The sequence below is a fragment of the Rhincodon typus genome, chromosome 31 (assembly GCF_021869965.1).
Source record: "Rhincodon typus isolate 14 chromosome 31, sRhiTyp1.1, whole genome shotgun sequence".
Lineage (NCBI taxonomy): Eukaryota > Metazoa > Chordata > Chondrichthyes > Orectolobiformes > Rhincodontidae > Rhincodon > Rhincodon typus.
Genome location: NC_063362.1, coordinates 23,707,361 through 23,729,309, shown reverse-complemented (window position 1 = coordinate 23,729,309; position 21,949 = coordinate 23,707,361). Strand labels below are relative to the sequence as shown.

The 21,949-nt window shown below is 38.5% G+C and overlaps 1 protein-coding gene and 1 pseudogene across 7 annotated transcripts in view; one reads left to right on the top strand and one right to left on the bottom strand.

Moving 5' to 3' along the window:
- LOC125486631 overlaps positions 1 to 180 on the bottom strand; it is a 1,093-nt pseudogene extending 913 nt beyond the window's left edge.
- The window catches only part of prdm2a (PR domain containing 2, with ZNF domain a), a 144,859-nt gene that overhangs the window by 25,574 nt on the left and 97,336 nt on the right, over positions 1 to 21,949 (top strand). Inside the window, exon 1 of one of the 7 annotated variants that reach the window (XM_048615030.1) lies at positions 9,776 to 9,885. The exons of the other annotated variants lie outside the window; for them this stretch is intronic. The gene's annotated coding sequence lies outside the window, so the exon portion shown is untranslated. Of the gene's footprint in view, positions 1 to 9,775; positions 9,886 to 21,949 lie in introns of those variants that run through there. 7 annotated transcript variants of the gene reach the window in all.

Below are 21,949 nucleotides of genomic sequence, written 5' to 3'. Positions count from 1 at the left end.
GAGACCCTTCTTCAGAAAATTTTCTGAAGAAGGGTCTCGACCCGAAACGTCAGCTTTCCTGCTCTTCTGATGCTGCTTGGCCTGCTGTGTTCATCCAGCTCTACACCGTGTTATCTCAGATTCTCCAGCATCGGCAGTTCCTACTATCTCTTCAGTCATAGACTTCTCTTTGCTTGACATGGTATCCACCTTGTTAACTCTCTATTCACTGATGCTGCTAGACCTGCTGAGTATCTCCATTAGTTTCTGTTTGTTATTTCAGATTTCCAGTTCCTGCAATGTTTTACATTTCTACAACTAAATGCTATGGCACATAATTACTTGTCTGTTTTTTATTTTAATCAAATTATTACAACCTTGTAATAGGTTGCTTGAATTGGGTTTACATATGATTTAGTATGATTTATTTCTGTCTTCTGTAATATCTGCCCAAAATTTAAAATTAATTCTCAAGCCTGCCATTCAGTAGTTAACAGTATCACTTTGCTTTTAGTTAAAATGTGTGTAGCTTGTTTAGATCTATAAGAAAAGAGTACTGCATACATTTTAATGTCTTATTTTTGCCAAGTAATTTTAAAAATCACTTGTACACTTGGTAAAGATGTAATGAAATAACTTCTTGTATCTCTGTAGTCATCATTGGTACTGCTCCAATTAAGAGCTTGTTGCCCTTGGATCTAAAAGGAGTTGGTGCTACAACGTGGAGCCTTGTTTTTTTTCTAAACTGTAAATATTGCATATTAGTATAGTATCTGGTGTATGTTTGATCTAACTGAATGTTGGCTGAGAGCAAAAAAAGTATTCAATTTAATTCCTTTTGTGAGCAATAGCTTGCATTCATATTGAGCCTTTAGTGTAGTGAAATGTTCAATGGTATTTCAAATGAGCATTATTAGTCAGAATTTGATGTTTTAGTAATTCGTGTCAAACCTTTATTATTTGCTCACAAATGGAGATGATGTTTCAGACTCCTGTGGTATTATAACCAGTTCTGAAGCAATAAAGATCTGTCATGAAAGGATGATCTGTATCAAAACAGAACTGAGATCAATATATTTGTGGGGAGATTAATTTGAATTATGGAAATATTTGAAACTGAGATGTTGGGGGTAGGGATAATATTGGAGATGGGGTTTTGGGGAATGCAGAGTAGAAGTAGATAGCTTTCAGTGGAAACTCTAGATGTAGAAATGTTTACATTTTTTTAAAAAAGTCCACAGAAAATAACTTAGAAACGTAAAGAAAAGTTATGAGAAAATATCAGACTAAGTGAATCTAAACTAAAATTCATAGTTTCATGCTCAGAATGGAATAAAATAAATTGTTGAACTCGTCATTTGAATTTGAAACTCATAAGACCACTATTAAAATGTGACTTGTTGAGTCAGGGCTTGCGATATTAATATTATGTAGAAAATATTCAGGAGAGATGGGCAATCTGAAAGCAGTAGTGTCTGGTATGTTAATCCATGATAATGTCATAACTGTACACTGCAAGAATTTGTGTGGAGAAGTGGTCCTAAAAGCAATCCATTTTCAGTTGAACTGATGACTATTAGGGGATTTATACGACTAGTACATTGGACAGTAGGAGGGATGTTATGGATGAAACACAAGTAGAAATTGCTGGAGAAATTCAGCAGGTTTAGCAGCATCTGTAAACAGAAAACAATTAACATTTCAGGTCCAGAGACCCTTCTTCAGAACCCTTCTCTTTCTATACATGCTGCCAGACCTGCTCAGTTTCTCCAGCAATTTCTGTTTTTATTTCAGATTTCCAGCATCTACAGTTCTTTTGTTTTGTGTTATGGATGAAGTCTGTATGTAAATTGAGGAGGCATGTGTTCATAATGAGTCATGATATAGGAGATTTTGATGATTCAAAGATAGATTGAGGTAGGAAAATGATTTCAAAATGAAAAATATTTTGCATTGTGTTTAGGGTTTGTTTTGCTCCGTCAACCTATTGCAATTAAAACAAGAAAGAACGTTTTTGTTAATCCAGAGAATGAAATTGAGTAAATAGTATGTATAAAAGTAGATGAATAGTTACAACAAATAACTAGGTTAGATGAACAATTAGGACGGTAACTAGGTCTAGTGAAACATATGAAAAAAAATTTGCGGATAAAGATATTTGAGTGAAAACAAAAAATGATATAGACTTGATTGTCCAAATTTCTTTTTTCAAATTCTGATAAAATGGATTCTTAGCCATGTAAACAGATGGAAATATTGACAAATAGAATGAATCAACAATGAGAAATATTAATACAGATAATGATGAAATTAAATCATTTCAAAGGAAAAAGGATAGAATATCAATGGTAAGTTAAAGGGTTTTGTGTAATCAGTAGATGGTAAAAATGAAAATTGACATTTCAAGATGAGCAGGGAAACCTTCAATAAAAATAATAGGAGCAGAAATGGGCAAAAAAATGAAATTGGCAACTACAGGTAACTTCCTAAATTTGGTTATCCAAAAGCCGTCAATGTCCAAAAACTAGACGTTTGAGCTACCACGCATGAATTTTTAATATTGCTAGTTAAGTAAAATAAATGCTTGTTGGGCTAGATGTTGCATGAGCACACTGACCAGCTATTGGCTTTGAGCTCAAATCTTTTTCCTGTGCTAAGAGTGGCCTGTGCCATTCTGACCTCAACCATCCTATTCAAATGTCAGTATCCTCCAAAATCTGGCATGGACTTATTCTTGAGATTGCCGATTTCGAGACACTGCACTTGTATAGACACCAAGACAAAAAGTTAATTACTACTTTTCCTTCTGATGCAAGGATAAGGCTATTAACAAATGGTGGCAAGCTTTTGTAAATGAAAGGCACTAATTCAAGATTTTGCCTCAACTTTCAGAGAGGATGCTGATATCGGGGAATTTTTTTTTATCAGAAATGGAATAAGATTGTAACTGAAGATTAGCATTTAAAAGAGAAATTATTCCAAAGAAGTTGCTAAAATTTAAACTAGTGAATGATAGCACCAGACAGTTTACGACTCTACCTAAAAGGAATTTGTGCAAAAAGCATCATTTACACTGACTATAATTTTCCAACGTTTGGTTAAAGAAGATTTATGCCAAAAGCATGGATGGATGACCTATGTGATACTGTTTGTAAAGACAGTTCGAACAAACTTGTAAATTATTGATTAATCATCCTTCTTTGGAAGTAAATGGGAAGTGTGTATGATATAGGACAGAATTACTGAGTACCCTTCTTTCAGAATTCAGTGTTTTTTTTGTATTCACTTATGGGAGGTGGGCATTGCTGGATGGCCAGTATTTATTGCCCATTCCTAGTTGCCCTCAGAGGTGGCAATGAACTGCCTTCTTGAACTGTTGCAGTCCATTTGCTGTACCTTGACCCAAATTGCCCTTAAGAGGGGAATTCTGAGATTTTGACTCAGCGACAATGAAGAAATGGCGATTATATTTCTAAGTTAGGATGGTGAGTAACTTAGAATTTGCAGGTGGTCGTCTTCCCATGTATAGGCTGTCCTTGTCCTTTTATAGATGGAAGTCGTTGTGGGTTTGGAAAGTGCTGTCTAAGGATCTTTGGTGAATTTTTGCAGTGCATCCTGTAGATAGTACACACTGCTGCCACCGAGTGTTGACGGATGTTTGTGAATGTGGTGTTAATCAAGTGGACTGCTTTGTCCTGGATGCTGGCAAGCCTCTTGAGTGTTGTTGGAGCTGCACTCATCCAGGCAGGTGGAGAGTATTCTATCACACTCCTTACTTGTGCCTTGTAGATATTGACAGGTTTTGTGGAGTCAGAAGGTGAGTTACCTGCTGCAGTGTTCCTAGCCTCTGACCTACTGTTGTAGCCATTGTGTTTATGTTGTGAGTTTAGTTGAGTTTCTGGTCAATGATAACACCAGGATGTTGATAGTGGTGGGAGATTCAGTGATGGTATCACCATAAAATGTCCAGGGGTGGTGGTTAGATTTTCCTTATTGAAGATGATCATTGCCTAGCATTTGTGTGGTGTGAATGTGACTTTCCACTTGTCAGTCCAAGCTGGATATTGTCCAGACCTTGTTGCACTTGAACATGGCCTGCTTCAGTGTCGCGAATGGTGCTGAATATTGTGCAATCATTGGCGAACATCCCCACTTCTAACCTTATGATAGAGGGGAGGTTATTGCTGAAGCAATTGAAGATGGTTGGGCTTAGAACACTACCCTGAGGAACTCCTGCAGACATGTCCTGGAGCTGAGATGACTGACGTCTAACAACTGCAACCATCTTCCCAGGTATAACTCCAATCAGCTAAAGTTTGCTCCCTGATACCCATTGATTCCAGTTTTGCAAGTGCTCCTTGATGCCACACTTGGTTGAATGCAGCTTTGATTTTAAGATACGTCACTCTCTCTCACCTCTCGAATTCAGCTGTTTTGTCCATGTTTGAACCAAGGTTGTAATGAGTTCAGGGTCTGATTGGCCCTGGCAGAACCCAAGCTGGGCATCATTGAACAGCTTATTGCTGAGTAGCTGCTGCTTGAAAGCACTGAAAGCCTTCTATCACTTTACTGACAATTGAAGACAGTAATTGGCCAGGTTGTATTTATCCTGCTTATTATGTGCACTTTCCCACATTATTTGCTCAGTTTTGTAACTGCGCTGGAATTGCTTGGCTAAAGGAGTGGCAAGTTCTAGTGCACAAGTCTTCAGTACTATTGCTGGAATGTTGTCAGGGCTCATAGCCTTTGCAGTATCAAGTGCCTCCAACCATTTCTTGTTGTCATGTGAAGTGAATTGAACTGGCTGCAGACTGGTATCTGTGATGTTGGGGATCACTGGAAGTGTCTGAGATGGATCATCCACTTGGAACTTCTGGCTGAAGATTGCTATGAATGCTTTAGCCTTATCTTTGCACTGATGTGCTGGCCCCTTCCATCAATGAGGATGGGGATATTTATGGAGTTGTCTCCTCCACGAGTTGTTGAATCGTCCACTATCATTCAAAACTGGCTGTGGCAGGACTGCAGAGCTTGGATTTGATCTGTTGGTTGTGGGTTCACTTAGCTCTGTCCGTCACTTGCTGCTTATGCTGTTCGCACACGAGTAGTCCTGTTTGGTAGCTTCTTCAGGTTGACACCTCATTTTTAGGTAAGCCTGCAGCTGCTTCTGGAATGTCCTCCTGCATTCTGCATTGAACCAGGGTGGATCCCTGGCTTGATGTTAATGTTTGAATGGGGGAATATGATGGGCTGCAAGGTTGCAGATTGTGTTGGAGTACAATGCTGCTTTTGATGGCCCATAGCATCTCATGGGTGCTTAGCTTTGAATTGCTAGATCTGTTCGAAGCCTGTCCTATTTAGCACAGTGATTGTGTAACAACACAATGTGAAAGTAGGACTTTGTCTCCACAAGGACTGTGCGGTGGTCACTTTACCAATACTGTCATGGACAGATTCATCTGCAGTCAGCAGATTGGTAAGGATGAGGTCAAGTACGTTTTTCCCTTTCATTGGTTTTCTCATCACCAGCCAAAGACCCAATCTAGCAGCTATATCCTTTAGGACCTGACCAGCTCATTCAGTAGTGCTGCTGCCGAATTACTCTTGGTGATGGACATTGAAATCCCAGAATATATTTTGCGCCCTTGCCACCTTCACTGCTTCTTCCAAGTGTTGTTCAGCATGGAGGAGTACTGATTTATCAGCCGAGGGAGGAGGTTATGTGGTAATCAGCAGGAGGTTTCTTTGCCCATGTTTAACCTGAAGCCACGAAACTTCAGGGGTCTGGAGTCAGTGTTGAGGACTCCCTGACAGCTCTCTCCTGACTGTATACCACTGTGCCACCATTTCTTCTGTGCCTGTCCCGTTGGTCAAGCTGCTGCATGACTATTCCATGAGACAGGTCTTCCAATTTTGGCACTAGCACTCAGATGTTAGTAAGGAGCACCATACAGAGACAACAGGGCTGTTACTGCCACTGTCTTTTCCAGTGCCTAGTTCGATGCCATGTGTTCTGTTTTGTTTAATTTCTTTATTGAGACTTAGTAGTGATTGATACAACTGAGTGGCTTGCTAGACCATTTCACAGGACACTTGAGAGTCAACCACATTGCTCTGGTTCTGGACTTACATGTAGGTCAGACCAGGTGAGGATCACAGATTTCCTTCCCTGAAGGATATTAGTGAGCTAGATGAGTTGTCCTGATAATTGACAATGGTTTCATGGTCATCAGTAGATTTTTTTTTTAAATTCCGGATATTTTTTATTGAACTCAAATTCCACCATCTGCTGTAGCAGGATTCAAACCCATTGTTATTAGAACATTAACTGATTTCCTGGATTCATATTCTAGCAATAATACCACTAGGCCATTGCCACCCCGTAACTGAGTCAAATTGACAACGTACAACTTTGTCTCCAGAAGGACATTACAGTGCTCACTGCCAGAGACATTGTCATGGACAAGTGAATCTACTGCAGGCAGATTGATGAGGATAGGTCAAGTATGGTTAGACCTTCTTAATCGCTTCCTCAGCACCTGCCTACTAGAGAGCGAGTCTAGCAGCTTAAATTTAGGACACGACCAACCTCGTCGGTAGTTATGCTCCTGCACCACTCTTGGTGATGGATATTGAAGTACCCTATCCAGAGTACATTCTACAAACTTGGCACCCTCAACTGCTTTCTCCAAGTGGTGCTCAGCATGGAGTATTGTTTCAACAACCAAATTTGGTTATCAGCAGAGGTTTCCTTGCCCATGTTTGATGCAATGTCATGAGATTTCATGCGGTCCCGCTTCAGTATTGAGGACTTTCAGGGCAATTCCCTCCTGATTGTAAACCACTGCTACCACTTCTGCTGGGTCTGACTTGCCAGTCGACCATGACATACCCAGGGATAATGATTGGCTTGTCTGGGGCATAGTCATACTCACAGAATCATACCTTAAAGAAAATGTCGGCTGTTGCTTGACTAGTCTGTGAAATAGATCTCCCAATTTTGGTAGTAGTCCCCAGACGTTGGTGGAGAGGACTTTGCAGTTATATCAGGGACTAATGTCTGGATTTCAACTGTTTTGGATGTGCACCTCAACAAGCCATTCAAGGATCGTGTTCATTGAGTAGGATAGGCGGTTGGTTGATGCACAACAAACTTTCACAAAGAGTGGAAATGTGCATGCTGCCTACTTCGTGTTTTGTGTAATTTTAAATCATCAAATCGGGGAATGCTACTTATGCGCAAACTGTTATCAGGTCGTTCAACGAATACACAATATTCAAATCAATAGCTGGAGAACATGATTACTTCGTGAAGGGGTGACTTTGAAAATAAAGCTCCAGAGTGGGATTTGGCCAAAGTAACTCAATGAGATTCATTTAACTCTGGGTCAAATGCTTGGATAATGATGAGCTTGTCAGTTTTATTGCACAAATCTTAGTTCATTGTTTATATGTTTTAGGATATGCCTTTTAGTTTTAAGCCTTCAAACTTTAACTGTGGATAATTGGGGCATTCACTTGAGAAACTAATGAGCAATTCTGATCTAAATGCAAGTTAAAAAAGCTTAAAAGGTATCCTATGTTTGTCTTAGATGATGTTACAAATCCAGCTCATGTTAATTGAATGAGCCAGATTTCAGAGTGAAACTTGCTTGATAGGAGGTAAGTTTTTTTTGTTTTTACAATTTAGTTTGGTAGCCAGTCACTGAACATATCCACATTTAAGCAAAAGAGCGTATGTTTATTACACAAACAAAAACAAAAAGTTATTTTCAAATTGTCATAATTATATATATGTTATCATAAACAGCAAAAAGAAAGACCTTGACCTTTTTTTCAGCAATATTCTTTGGAGAAACTCAATCACAGTGAAATGTCACTCCTATCTTCACTTTAAAATTTCTTGCTCAGTTGTTGAGGATGCACTCATTTCCTTTCAATGAATTTTTCTGTGCAGAAGATCCAGTGAAAGTCAAGGACAGTTTCCATAGAATCCATAGAATTCCTACAGTGTGGAAACAGCCCCTTCGGCCCAACAAGTCCACACCGACCCTCGGAGCATCAGCATAAATGCACTCAACTTCAGAAAGAGACTGTTAATGATCCAGAACCAAACAACTATGACAAGTTATCACAGAAGGATGGCCAGACATTTTCAGGCACTTTTTGACAATGCAGAGATGAAGTAGGAATCTCGAGAGGCATGATTTTAATGGGAAATTTGCTTGTACCTGGAGCAGTTTGCTGAGACATACATGTCTTGTGTAATTGTGACAGTGGCCATAGAGTGAACAAGAAGGCCTAGCATGGGGTATCCTGTATTGTCCAAGGATAAAAAAGGGTATGTTGAGAAGACAGTGAGGTAGTGCAAGGTATGCTGACCACAGCAACACAAAGAACTGCTCAGCCCTCGTAAGATTCTGTCAATCCCTTGTTCCAAGATTGTAACAGATTTATTCACCATAAATGGCAATGATTCTATCCTTGTCACTGCTTTTGCAGATTTCCAATCATTGGATTATCGAAGGACATTCAAACGCACCCATGGCAGACACAGTGAGTGTCTATTTAAAACACCTGAAGTGATCATGTCTGTCAAGGGTCCACAAAATCCAGGCAAATTTTTTAAGTTTATGCCAAATGGGGCATTAAACCATGTGTCAGCTTCACCATATTACCTCGGATCCAAGGTGAAACGGTTCATTTGGTCAATGCATTTAACCTGGAGCTCAGAGCAACCAAACAGGATCTTTGTGTTGCTCTGCCACACCTAAGATCTACAGCATTTAATTTGAGTTTACTGTCACCAGTGGATATCACCTTTGGAAGACAAACTAGGATTATCCTGCCAAGCCATGGTCTGTCCAAATTTCAGAAATACAAGACAAACTCCTTGAAAACAAGGGAGTATGAAGATGGTACGTTATTGATATGTAGGTGCAGGACTGCCTAATCCACATGTAGGATAGAAAGTAGGATACAGAGTCATATATCCCACCCAAAGTCAGAACACATAATGGAAAAACGGAAGCCAACTCGGGGAATTCTACAATATCTAAATAAAACTTTTGTGTGGTCTGTGCACAGGTTGAGTATTAAAGTATGAAAGGTCATTATGACAAAATAGAAAAAGCAAGAGACCAATGCACATACAAATTGAGACTAGCCAAGTACGAAGCCCGAATCTCTGGAACGTTATACCGTCACAAGATCTAGAAGTTTGTCATACCATCCAAATGTTGCAGACTTCCAGCTGTTTAAACTCAGAAATTGTACAATTATTGTTTCTATGCAAAGAGCCTTGCAACCACCTACCCTATATATATTTTTGTTCAGCATATACATAATCTCATCATGGCTGGGGGAGGGGGAGGCACAGGGATTTTCTTTTACTTCTGCTTTGAGTTCAGATTATCAGGGTGACAACCACATGACCAACAACCATGAGGAGCCTACCGTTTATCAGCATGCTAAATTAAGGATTTGGACATAAATTGCTGTGTAACAATGAGTTTCTGTTTAGTATATCTGTTTGAGATTCTTAGAAAATTGAACCAGCATTACTTACCTATCTAATTACAAGAAAGATCATTTGAGGGAAAGCAGCACAGAAATATGAAAAGTGGGGAGGCTGGGTGGTAATTATTTTGTTTGCTACAATAGTAAAATTAATGTAAACATGCTTACAGTTAAACAAAGTTTCATTATGAAAAGATGGCAGTGAAAGGGTTAAACTTCCTGCATTGTAACAAAGGAGGTGGTTAAACTTCCTGTGCAGCCTGATGAATCGGGCAGACGGAGAAACAGAATGGTTTTGTATAAAGAATAGGATGGCACCGTACTGTGCGCTGGGGTACAAAATAACAGGCTTGCCTAGGTTTTCGACAAAATTTTGTTGTCTCCCAGGTACTTAAGCTCGCTTTGTTTCTGTCATTGCAAACTGCATTGTCTGTCTTTCTGTGGTGTAGAGCTAAGGCTTCATAGAAAAAATTACACTTTGCTTGAGGCTTGGCATTGCCTGCAGTAAGTAGGACAGGATGCCTGCTCATGATGAATATGCGCTAAACTTCTACCATGTGCAAATTACTATCAAATAATCTTATATAAGCTGTCCAGTGAGAAACTGAGCTATACAAAACCGACATGTCCCAATTTGTGTCGTTAGCCTGTCTCAGCCAGAGCAACAATGGGGCATTACCATTGGTCTTTGTACCTTTAGATGAAGAAAAGCAAAATTTAGAGCTGTCATTTCTAATTGCTATCCAGTAACTCTTGCTTGAGGCATTTGATGAGGACAGAGTAGGCTCAGCAAGGTGATAGCCTCTTTGAATAGTTTGGCAATGTTTACTGTCAAAGCCTGTATATATGAACATGACAGTTTTTTGCACAGTTCACTTTGTGCTTGCAGACGGAGTCTATTGAACCGTCCATGAACAAAGGGAAAACTTTTATTTCAAAAATTATGCAAAAGTGTTTTGGTGATTCAGAAGTGAAATTATGAGGTTGCATTTCATCTTTTAGATGGAAGCTTAATTGTTTTAAGTTTCCTGTTGGTGAGCTAAAAATCATTTTTCAATTTAATGCAGCATAACAGTATAAAAGTAATTTGAGAACACCTACTTGATAATAGCCTGTAGTTACAAGAAAATATTTTCTTTCTGCAGTTTCTTCTATGTGATGCAGAGATCATTTTGGGGAGGTGCTACAATTCTTCTCGTACTTTACCTGGTATTTGATTTTTTTGACTAATACCACACTGATGGTTTAATTTGTTTTTTGTAGTGAAGTGAAACATCCTATCTCACAGAATTAGTCCATTTCCTCCCCAGTAAGGTATACTTTAACTGATAGCTTGATTTATGTCCAATATGGGAAATTGTGTTATGGACCAGATCAAGCCCCCTCAAAATACATCTAGGAGATAGCATAGACGCTAACTTTTTTTTATCTTCTTTTAAAGGCAAGTGTAAAGCACTGTGTTCTAGGTGTAATTTGATTGGCCCAGTACTAGGCTTTAAGCAAAACACACTTTATTCTTAGAACACAATTAACATATAAACAAAATAAGAAGTGGCAACCTTTAACTCTATTGAAATACTTAATAAAATACTATATTATTTAACTACTAATCATCAACTGTTCCAATATAGTAGCATCCCATAAACATTCAGCAAGACAGATTTTCCTCATCTGCTATCTCCCTTCTAGTCCAGGAGAAAGGAACACCAAAAGAAACAATCTAGCAGCAGAGAGAGAACTCAAGCATTTTGCTGCAACAGAGAGAGAGCTGGATCTATCAGCTTTAATAGCCAACTTGAAATCCCAACTGAAAGCAAAACTAAAACCGTGGGTCTGTCTGAGCCTAACTCCACCCATTCACACTTCTTTTGCCTAATTTTAAAAACAATAGCCCAGGAGCTGAAAGCTGTTTACCCACTGCTACTGAAGCAGACATTCGAGCAGCACTGTAGCAACACCTCTCTGCAAGAGAAACAGCCCAGAATGAATCTCTCTTGGAGGCACAGTACTGTCTCAATTGAGTCAGTGCTTTTCTATGGTATATCAATCTCCTGCCTCAATTAATTCCTTACATTTTTCTTCCAGATATTTAAAGTCTGTAAGCATAAAAAATAATCTGATGGTTACCAGCTATTCTCTTTACTGCATTTCGCCTACGTCATCATTTGTGAACCTGGGCAATGAGTGTTAGCAAGACAATTGCACTGTGGGAATAATACTGACAGGCCTGATCCTGTCATCACTTCTTTTAAAAGAAAATCATTCATGAGATGGAGGTGTCAGTAGCAAGTCCAGCCTTTGTTGACCATGCCTAATTTCCATGAAGGTGCTGAGCCACTACCATGAGCTATCGTAGCCTATACTTTTGCTCCCACATATGCTTCTGTGGATGTAGTAGTACATCCACGGTGCTACTAGGTACGGAGTCCTGAAATTTTAACCAGCGACCATGAAGGAGCAATAATTTATTTCCAAGTTAGGGTAATGTTTGACTAGGAGGGTTCTCTTGCATGGTGTTCCCATGTGTCAGCTGCCATGTGGATCTTGTAGGTGGTAGAGGTTATGATTTTGGATAGTTCTTCAGTGAATCCTTAGAGTTGCTGCAGTGCATCTTGTAGATGGTACATACTGCTGAAAATATGACTCTGAGGAACTGTCTGTGGAACCTTTTTATAGCTCTGAATCATGATTGTATTAAATCTTTTCTTAAAAAAAACTAAAATAAATCTGTTTACACAATTTAACATCATACTTTAAAATGTTCACATTTGTGCTCCATTCACCCTACTAATAGGGGAGTTCAACTTCCCCAGTATTAACTGGGATAGACCAAATGTGAAAAGCTTAGAAGTGAGAAAATCCTTGAAATGTTTACAGAAGAGCTTTTTAATCCAGCATGTAAAATGCCCTACAAGGAGGTTGGTGGGGGGGTACGGAGCTGGTGACACTGTACTTAAATTTGGGGAACAAAGCTGGACAGGTTAGTAGGGGAGCAATTTAGTGCTAGTGAACATAACTTTGTCCTTCTCCATGATCGTCTTAAATTTTACAACGTTGGGCCAAAAAGAAGGGTTCTGTATTGGGGGAAAGGCTGATTTTGATGTGATAAGACAGGATTTGGCCAAAATAGATTGGGAGCAACTTGTTGTAGGAAAATATACATCAGTGCAGTGGGAGTCATTTAAAAATGAGACAGTGAATGTACGTGGCCAACATGTTCTTGTTAAGGTGAAATGGGGAGCAAACAAGTCCAGGGGACCCGGGGTATAGAGAAATGTACAAGATTGGATAAAGTAAAAAAGAAAAGCTCCTGATAGAATTTGAGGGCTACAAGCTGTGGAAGCTAGAGGAGTTTTGAAAGTGCAGTGGGTTACTTAAAAAAAAAAAGTTATTAGGAAAGCAAAAAGCAGGCATAAAAAACTTTGGCAGGTAAATAAAGGCTAATCCAAAGGAATTTTATATGCTTATTAGAGGAAAGAGGATAACCAAGGAACAAATTACATCCATTGAGGACAAAAGTAACAATCTCTATGAGGATCTAGAAGACAGTTGAGATTTTAAATGAGTCCTTTGCATCTGTATTCACTAATGTGAAGAATGATGCAGGTTTAAAAATCATGGTGGGGCAACTTTGATAAGCTTGAACAAAATATCATAAAGAGGGAAGAGGTATTAATGGTTTAAACAGACTTAAGATTGAATAAATTACTAGGCCCAGATGAGATGTATCCTAGCTGCTATAGGATGCAAGGGAAGAGATTATAGAGACCTTAACATTAATGTAGATCCTCTTTGGACATTGCAGAGGTGCTAGAGGGTTGGAATAAAGCTAATATAATACCATTATTACAGAAGGATGGTACCAAGGAGCACCAGGCCAGTGAGTGTGACATCAGTGGTAAGGAAATATTTGGTGGGGCGGAGGTGGTAAGATTTTTGAGGCACAGACTTTTATCTCCTGAGACTATGATTAATCAAGATGGTAAGCATGGCTTTGTTAGAGGGAGGTCATGTCTAAAAGTTTAATTTTTTGAGGAGGTGACGAGGTGCCTCGATGAGGGTAGTGCAGTGATGGGCTTCAGTAAGGCTTTTGACAAGGTGTCGCATGAGGGTCTGTTCAACAGTTAAGAGCCACTCTGATCCCGATCAAATTGGCTAACTGGATCCAAAATTGTCTTTGCGGTAGGAGTCAGAAGCTGCTGGTTGAAGTTTGTTTCTGTGACTGAAAGCCCGTGCTCAGTGCTGTTTGTAGTGTACATTATTGATTAGACAAATATAAAGGGGTTTGATCAATAAGTTCACAGACAGTGCTAAAATTGATGTGGTAAATGGTGTGGAGGAATGTTTTAGACCACAAGGAGATAGAGACAGGCTGGTCAGCTGGCAAATGGAGTTTAATCCTGAAAAGTATGAAGTGATGCATTTGGGGAGGACTGATAGGACAAGGGCGTGCATGATAAATGTCCCTGGATAGTACTGAGGATCAGTGGGACCTTTGGTGTGCATATGCATTGATCCTTGAGTGCAACAGGATAGGTGGATACAGTGGTTAAGAAGACATGTGGGATATGCCCTGGTTAGCTGTACATCTAGGAATCAGATTAGTGAACTTTTCATAAAATGCTTCTTATGTTCCTCCTTAAATAAGGAGATCAAAACATGGTACTTGCTCAAGGAACAGCAGCAACAATACCTTGTTATGTTATAGTAAGACTTCCCTAAGGTTTGTTTTCATCCCCCTTGTAATTGAGACTGCAATCTGTTTGGCTTCCTAATTATTTGCTAGAATTACTAGCACCTCAAGGAGCAACATCTGCTTTTAGGTTGAGTGTCCTCTGGGAAGAGGAATTGTGTTTCCTTTTAAACAAGAAGGCAATGAGAAACCACCTTGTAGATTTTTTTTCTTAGTCATATTGCTCATTGTAATCAAAAATGGGAGGCTCCTACAAGCAATTAAGCAGAAAGTTCAAGACCCACAAGATGCGAAGAAAGGAGCACGGTTTTTTCTTAGGCAGATCACTATTGCAACTAATGTGAGCACCAGATGTCAGATAGGAGATGACAACCCTGTGCAGGTTAGATATGTATGAACTTCAGTTTTACTCCACCTCCATTGCAAGGGCACTGTGTGTATCAAAGTTAATTCTGCTGGAAAAGAAGACGTGAAAGTCAATTTCCTAAAAGGTTTTAAGGAAACACCAACCCAAACTCCAGCTGACCAGGAAATGGGTCATCTTCACTGTCTTCTAATTTCCTCCTTCCTTTTTCTATTTAAATTACTAACTCTTTCTGAAACTAGCTTCCAAGAGTTGACAATTTTCTGAACAGTACACATCATAATGTGTATACCTGGATACTGAGTTATATGATTCTAATTTTCCAAGTTCTACACCAAATCTAGGGGGAGTGGAGATAGAACGTTCTACTGTGTCCCTTCCATTTTCTAATTCCCATATCTGTCATGAGAAACCACTTAACTATACCTGGTGGGCGAACAGCAGGTACAAACAAATAAGAGATAAAACATTCGTCTTGTTTAGACAGATGCAATCTTATGGCTCCTTTCATGACCAGAACTCCCAAATGTTCCCCAAGCAATGATGTGTATTTGTATTGTAATCACTGCTGTAAAGTTGTGAAATGTGTAAGTCAATTTGCACTTCACAAAGTTTCACAAACCAATGAAATTAATAATAGGATGTTTTTAGCGATGTTGGTCAGGACTTAAATATAGGACTAAAGTAAAACAACAATGGATGTGGAGAAACTCAGCAGGTTTGGCAGCATTTGGAAAGAGAAACCAGAGTTAGTGTTTGTAGTTCTGTGACTCTTTGTTAACTCTTTTTCTCCCCTGATGCAATGTGTTCATGTGAGACTTTCTCATTGTTTTATTGCACGATCTTGCATAAAAGTTGGATCACTTGTAGTTGAATGTCTTTACTCTCAATGAACATACAAAAATGTTTTATTCGCTCACCGGGGCAGACTTTGAATGTATGAACAATCATGAGTAGGAAAAGTCATCAACTGTTCCATTGCAACTGTGCTACATTATGCATCACAATATATGCACTCCCTACCAGTGATCCTTTGGAAGTTTATTTCTGTGTCATCTGTTTATTTAACTATGCTATACATCTAAAGCCAATAGGATATCTGTGCAGCATCTTCACAATTATCGCATACTTACAAGGAACAATAATTGCCACGAAACTTGTATAATCACCTGAGAGAGGTGAAACATGATGCATTGGAACCTGATCCAGGAGACCAATCTGATTCTGCCAGGGTGACATGGAATTCTGCTTGAGTTTATTATTTTTCCCCCATCCCCATCTCCCCTTGTCAACAACAGTAACAACAAGTGTTTTCAGCTATATGGCACCTTTAACATAGTAAAATCATTCCAAACCTTTTGCACTTGAGTCCTTGGGAGGAGCTGTCTACATTTCCTTTGTTTAAAGTATTCCAAATATGGTTTTGATTTATACTATGCTACTTTCAATTTCCATTCTGTATTTACTGCTTTCACAGAGTTCCTGAACGTCACTGATTGAGAAATAACATATATAACATTTGCTTGAAACTATGAATATTATGCTATCAGCTGACAGGATGAGGGTTTTGCTGAGAAACAATCGCATACCCATATATAGAATGACCTTTTCACCATACATCGTCACAACCCCAACCAGCCTGTTCCATTAACATTAATAGAAACTCTTACCATGCTTTCAAGTTTTTAAAAGGAAGTTTCTATACATTTTAATACATGGATGTAATAGTAAGAAGCATGACTAAAAACAGTCCTCTTCCTGAATTTGTTCATTTTAAATTGTAATGTCTGAATTTTGAATGTGGTGTTGTGTACAATTCTGGTGTACTGAAGGGTTTGTGGAATTTGGCTTTTTGTAGTTATGCCGAGTTCATTTGCAGTGTTTTTCTGTTGGCTAGCTCTAGCCTACTGTTTGCTGGATAGTCAGGGGGAAGGGTGTGCACCTGCTGGCTTCTGGATAGAGCTCTTGAGTTGCCTGTGGTTTTCCCGTCTGTGACATATGGCAGTTTGTTTCTCTTGTGTCTAAAAGACAATGACATTGGCTTGAATGGAAAGCGTCAGTGGTATGAATTAACCCCTCCCATGAACATGGTCGGACTTGTTCTCGGTTTAGTAATTCCAAAATAATCAAATAGCTTTTTATGTTCTCTTGTGTTAGATGTGAATTTGTCTAATGGTGTGGAGATATTTTTGATTAAATTCAATTTAAAAGTTCCTTTTTTTCAAAATTGTCAAGGCATATTTGTTAGAGTTAATTTGTTCCACCTCCAGTATTGCATAACAATTGGTTGTTAGGGGGCACACATGACGGGATCAACATTTTTCTTGCTCTTTTCCCATTTATTTCCTCTGGGGTGGTTCAGGAACTGCCAGACATCAACTTGTAACCCTCTCATTAAATGTAAACTATCAGGAGGCCAATTTAAAATTGTATTCTTGAATGGTTCTCAAGATATATTCAGTAATATCATAATTGGATTATACTGGTCTTACAAAACTGCTTAGGTTCTTAAATATCAAACCAAGTTTTTTTTGGTATTTCTATATTCTTGAAATTTAGTTTGACTTCCTACTTGGCTTAAGTTTCAAATAGCTTGGTATAAGCAAAGCTGTCACATAGAATAACCGCCAGATTTCCAGGTAGGAAATGCCTGCTGCCGCATCAACCATTATGACATGTTCTTTGGCCTGTCTTGCACACGCTGCACATCAAATAGACTCTGCCATGCTGTGTGTGTTGTATTCGATGTTCACACATTCACAGCACTAGCTGATGGTGAGGGTAGATGGTACTTGTACATGTGTGAAATTTATGTAATATATTTTCATTTCCACCTTAACATACAAGTGCAGGACAATGGCACATGTGCATCATTCTCCAATTTGAATGGATCTCAAAGGTAACCTGTTGCTTTACTGTTAGATATTTGATAGGCAGCGGGAAAGATTGGTATTTCATTCCCAGATTCATTTAGACCAAAGACAGTGAGATCAACACTCCCATGAACATTGAACAGGGCCAGTGTTATAGGATATCTGTCCTTGCGTTGGTTACCTTTGTCATGATTGTTCTCACCAATAGTTCTCTGATTCTCACTGACTGCACATTCCACTGAGGTATTAGAGTGCTGAGGGCACCTAAACAGTCATACCCGAGCACTACTTAGTTTCTTCAGGGGAAAGGAACGCCTTTATGATTGAAGAGAGACATTTTTCAGGTTTTTAATTTGATTAAATTATGATTACAAATGGTGGTTTTTACTACCTTGGTTTGAAAAAATTCTCTCAACGTTTTAAAATTTACTGAATATAATATTTACTGTAAAAACAAAAAGATACAATGCATTTGCAGCTTAGCATGTGAAGGAGACCAATGAACAATCAGAGATTCTTCTCACTGCTGCGTTATTCCATTTTGGGGGGGAAAAAAATGTTTTTGTTTCCATGGTATATTCAAAGGAAAACTGGTTTGAAGTTCAAGGATGTATAATCCAAATCACAGGGCTGTTGGTTTGGCTTGTTGTGCAATGAGCAAAGATCAGTCAGCAACTGGAGAGTTAAACTATATTAGATATGCGAGGAGTGAGAGGTCAGGCTGCTTTGGAAATAAAATCTGAAGAAGAACCACTTGTTTTCTGAGTGCTGCTTCAGCAGATGTGGTCTGGGACAGTCCCAAAGCGCACAGTATTTTTAATTTGCGTTTAGTGTAGCTGTAGGGATTCAGATTTTAAAATGTTTCCTTTTGGAAATCTGTTGGTTGAAGAATATTAGACTAATTCTTATGTCCATAATAGTGACAATTAGTCTGTTTTACTCTGAGAATAGATTGTTTCTGAGAGCATTCTATTTCTTTGTCAATGATACCTATAAAGAAAGGCAAAGCAAGTACAGTATGTTTTATTTGGATAGCAAGTATAGTAATTGTTGGATAAATGTTTTGCACACAGCTGTTCAACTAAGTGTGAATTGAACTGCCAGTCTGGTATGGGTGTAAAGGGAATTTTTCTTTTGCTTTTCCCATGGCTTATTAATCAGAACTTTGTGCATGTCATATCCAAGGAAAAACAGCTCACTTTAAGTACTTAATGTTGAATTGAAGCTGGGATTAGGCAGAATGGCTTTCAAGTAGAAACCATGTAATTTTAACATTTTGCTCAGAAGGGTAGAATACAGTCCCTTCAATTTGGATTGTCAGCAATAGGAAAGTAAACCTTGGTTTCATGTGCCTACCAATGATTTTTCTTGGAGTAATCCACCTTTTACAAGGATAATGTTCATTCTGTGATAGTAGAACTGCATTCCTGCCTCTAACTGGCCTACATGTGATTCCGTACCAACAGCAATGGGGTTTGACTCTTAACTACCCTCTGGGTAATTAGGGATGGGCAATAAATGCTGGCCTAGCTAGCAATGTCCTCATCCTGTGAACGAATTGTGAAGTTTTTTTTTTAAAAGTCGCAGTCTTTGAATAATACACAATATTATTTCACTATCCAGAGTTTGCAGTTTGAGGAAGTGGGTCTGCCCAAGATTTCCCAGTTGGTCTTCAGGATCTTGAACGACAGATTAAGAGTTGCAGGGAAAAAATGTGTGAGCATTGTTTTTCTCTTCTAGAGTTAGCACCGCCAACAGTTGTACAACAGCTCACAATAAGAGTCAATCTATTAATGAAGCATGACATCAGAGGGTGCTTCCCCAGGTGCGTTTTTAAACAAAACTGAGACTAAGCTACAATGGGAAAGTATTGGGACAGTTGATCAAAAACTTGGCCAAATGTTGATTTTAAGGTGATCAGAGGAGGTGCAGGCAAAGAAGACTAGTGAAGAACATTCTGTACTTAAGCCTAGACCGTGAAATACAGTATGTGCTAAATTGCAAAATTTGAAGAGCTTGGAGAGCAAAGTGTTGAAGGAACTACGAGATAGGAAATCGTGAGAAGCCAGTAAAGGATTTGAAACATGATTGAGAATTTTAATATTGAGACATTGCAGGATTGGGACCCAAAGTGTGTCAGTGATGGATAAGTGAGAGAGTGTGAGCTGGGATGCAGGCAATAGAGTTTGGATGAACTTGCCTTTATGGAGGGTAGAAGATGGGATATTAATCCACAGTGTTAGAATAGTTAAGTCTTGTGTTGACGATGGAATGAATGAGAACAGATGAGCTGTGAAGCAGGTATCATTGGAGGAAACAAAAATCAATGAAGTAATTTTGCTTGTGCTTTTCAAATACATTTTAAAAATATGAATTAAACATGTTTTCTTTAAAACAAAATATGTATTTGGTTCTCTTCCTTCCAGATTTGGGTATATAGTGTTATTTTGATGGTTGCATGCTTTCCCTGAGATACTAACATTGGATTATCTTTGTGAATTGAATGGCATACAGAATGCACTTAGCTTTTTGACACTATTGGCATCTCTGTAGCAGCTAATTAGAAGAACTTTTTTTAGCAGAAAATTTGTCACTTTTGTTTCTGTTATGATTTTTTCTCTATTATTGAATAATCCCTTAGTGGCTTTGGGATAACCTGCGAAACAGCTGATTATTACTTTCCCTTCTTTCTTCAACATTCGTTACATCACATATGTGCATACTCTTCAACAGATTGTGATTCAAAAATAAGAATCCTTGAGCATATTTCTTTCCCCTGGTTTGTTTTTCTTTCTTTTCTTTTAGCCTGGGATGTTAAAATTCTAAAGGTGTAGGTTAGGAATTGATGTGGCTTTATATTGCTTAGTTAGAAATGGAGACTTTACTTGTTTTTTTTTGGATATTAACTGTACTCTGACACATCTGAACAGTCATTCCTTCTAGTGAACCTAGTTTGTTGGCATGTTATTCATTTTGTGAATGGGACAAAGCCTTACTGCTAGCTGGAGTAAATTATTGAAATCAACCAGCAAAAGCTAGAACTTTTCATACCTCTTTGGCTGAGTACCACGTCAAGCAGTGCTGCTGCTCACTATGCCAGCAAGGGACCTCTAATTTGGTCTTTGAAATGGTTAACGTCGGTGGTTAACATCTGTCTGTTGGCCTCTTCACCTCATTTATTCTTTCATCTTTTAAGGCTGTTGCAAACCTTGTGTTGCTGTGAAAACAGCATTTTCAAATTATTACTTTGTTAGATAGAGCCTGTGAAGATTGAAGGCAACTCATTAAAATAGTAAATGTTGACATTTGATAGTATTTTACTTTCTTGAGCTTTTAACTCCAGATGCATTTCATTTTTGTATTCTCCCTACCCTATGCATTATTTGTTCATAATAATCTCTACCAGAGTTGCATGTGGGCCCAGAACAAAATACTCACAATTAGGAAATGGCATTAAACAATATGCAGTAAGTAGAAGTTTCGTCCTTTGTGGAGAATGTTTGTTAATATTAACTTATTAACTGTACAGCATTGTAATATAAATATTTTAACTTTTTGATCAAAGCAATTGGTAGACATCCTGGAGAGTGTTTATTAACTAGGTTTTAAATAGTCTTTTGTCAAGTATATCAAAGTAATATATATCTGGTAATTTGAGCAGGTCTGCCAATGCCTCAGACTGATTTGTGCAGCTCAGCAGGTCACAATGACTAGTTTGCTCAGTAATCGACCTTGCATGTGGATTCGAGTAGAATTTATTCTGAACAGTTATTCACTTTGGAGGAACTTTCACCCTGCATCTGTGATTTGCAAACAACAGATGTGCCCATCTTTTGCTAGATCCAGTTCGTGTCCACTCTAGCGTCTGCTTGACCTAATGTTTCAAGGGTTCATTTGTGCAGTATCTTCTAGACTTATGTGCCTTTACAATAGAGAACCAATTTTTTCAGAACCACATGGTGATTGTTTTCCTGTCACTTTATTTTACATTTGCATTTTTCTGCAAGATATCAGGAAACAGTGATGTGAGATTTAGTATATAATGGATCGTAGTGATCTAAAACATGTTCACAAAATCAAGTGTCATGAACTGATGGGAAAATCTTTCAAGAGTTTGAAATGTTCACATTCAGAAAATATGAGAACTTTTGCTATCTTCTGAACCATGTGTCTTTTTTAAAGAAAGAAAACTATTGGAGAGCAGGGAAAACAATGCATTAGAAAGCAGCAAGGATTCAACTCTGTTCTACTTCAAAGTCACAAAAATGAGATCAGTTTGTTTTCTATATTAGTTTCCTAATTCCATGATAACAACTTGGATAATGGCGTAGAAGGTCACCTGTCTAAATTTGCTGATGACACCGAGTTAAGCAGCGTTGTAGACCATGTAAATGGTAACATAAAATTACATGGCGATATTGATAGACTAGGTGAATGGATAAAACTGTGGCAGATGGAGTTCAATGTAAGCAAGACAGAGGTCATCAATTTTGAACCAAGAGAGGATAGATCAGGATTTTT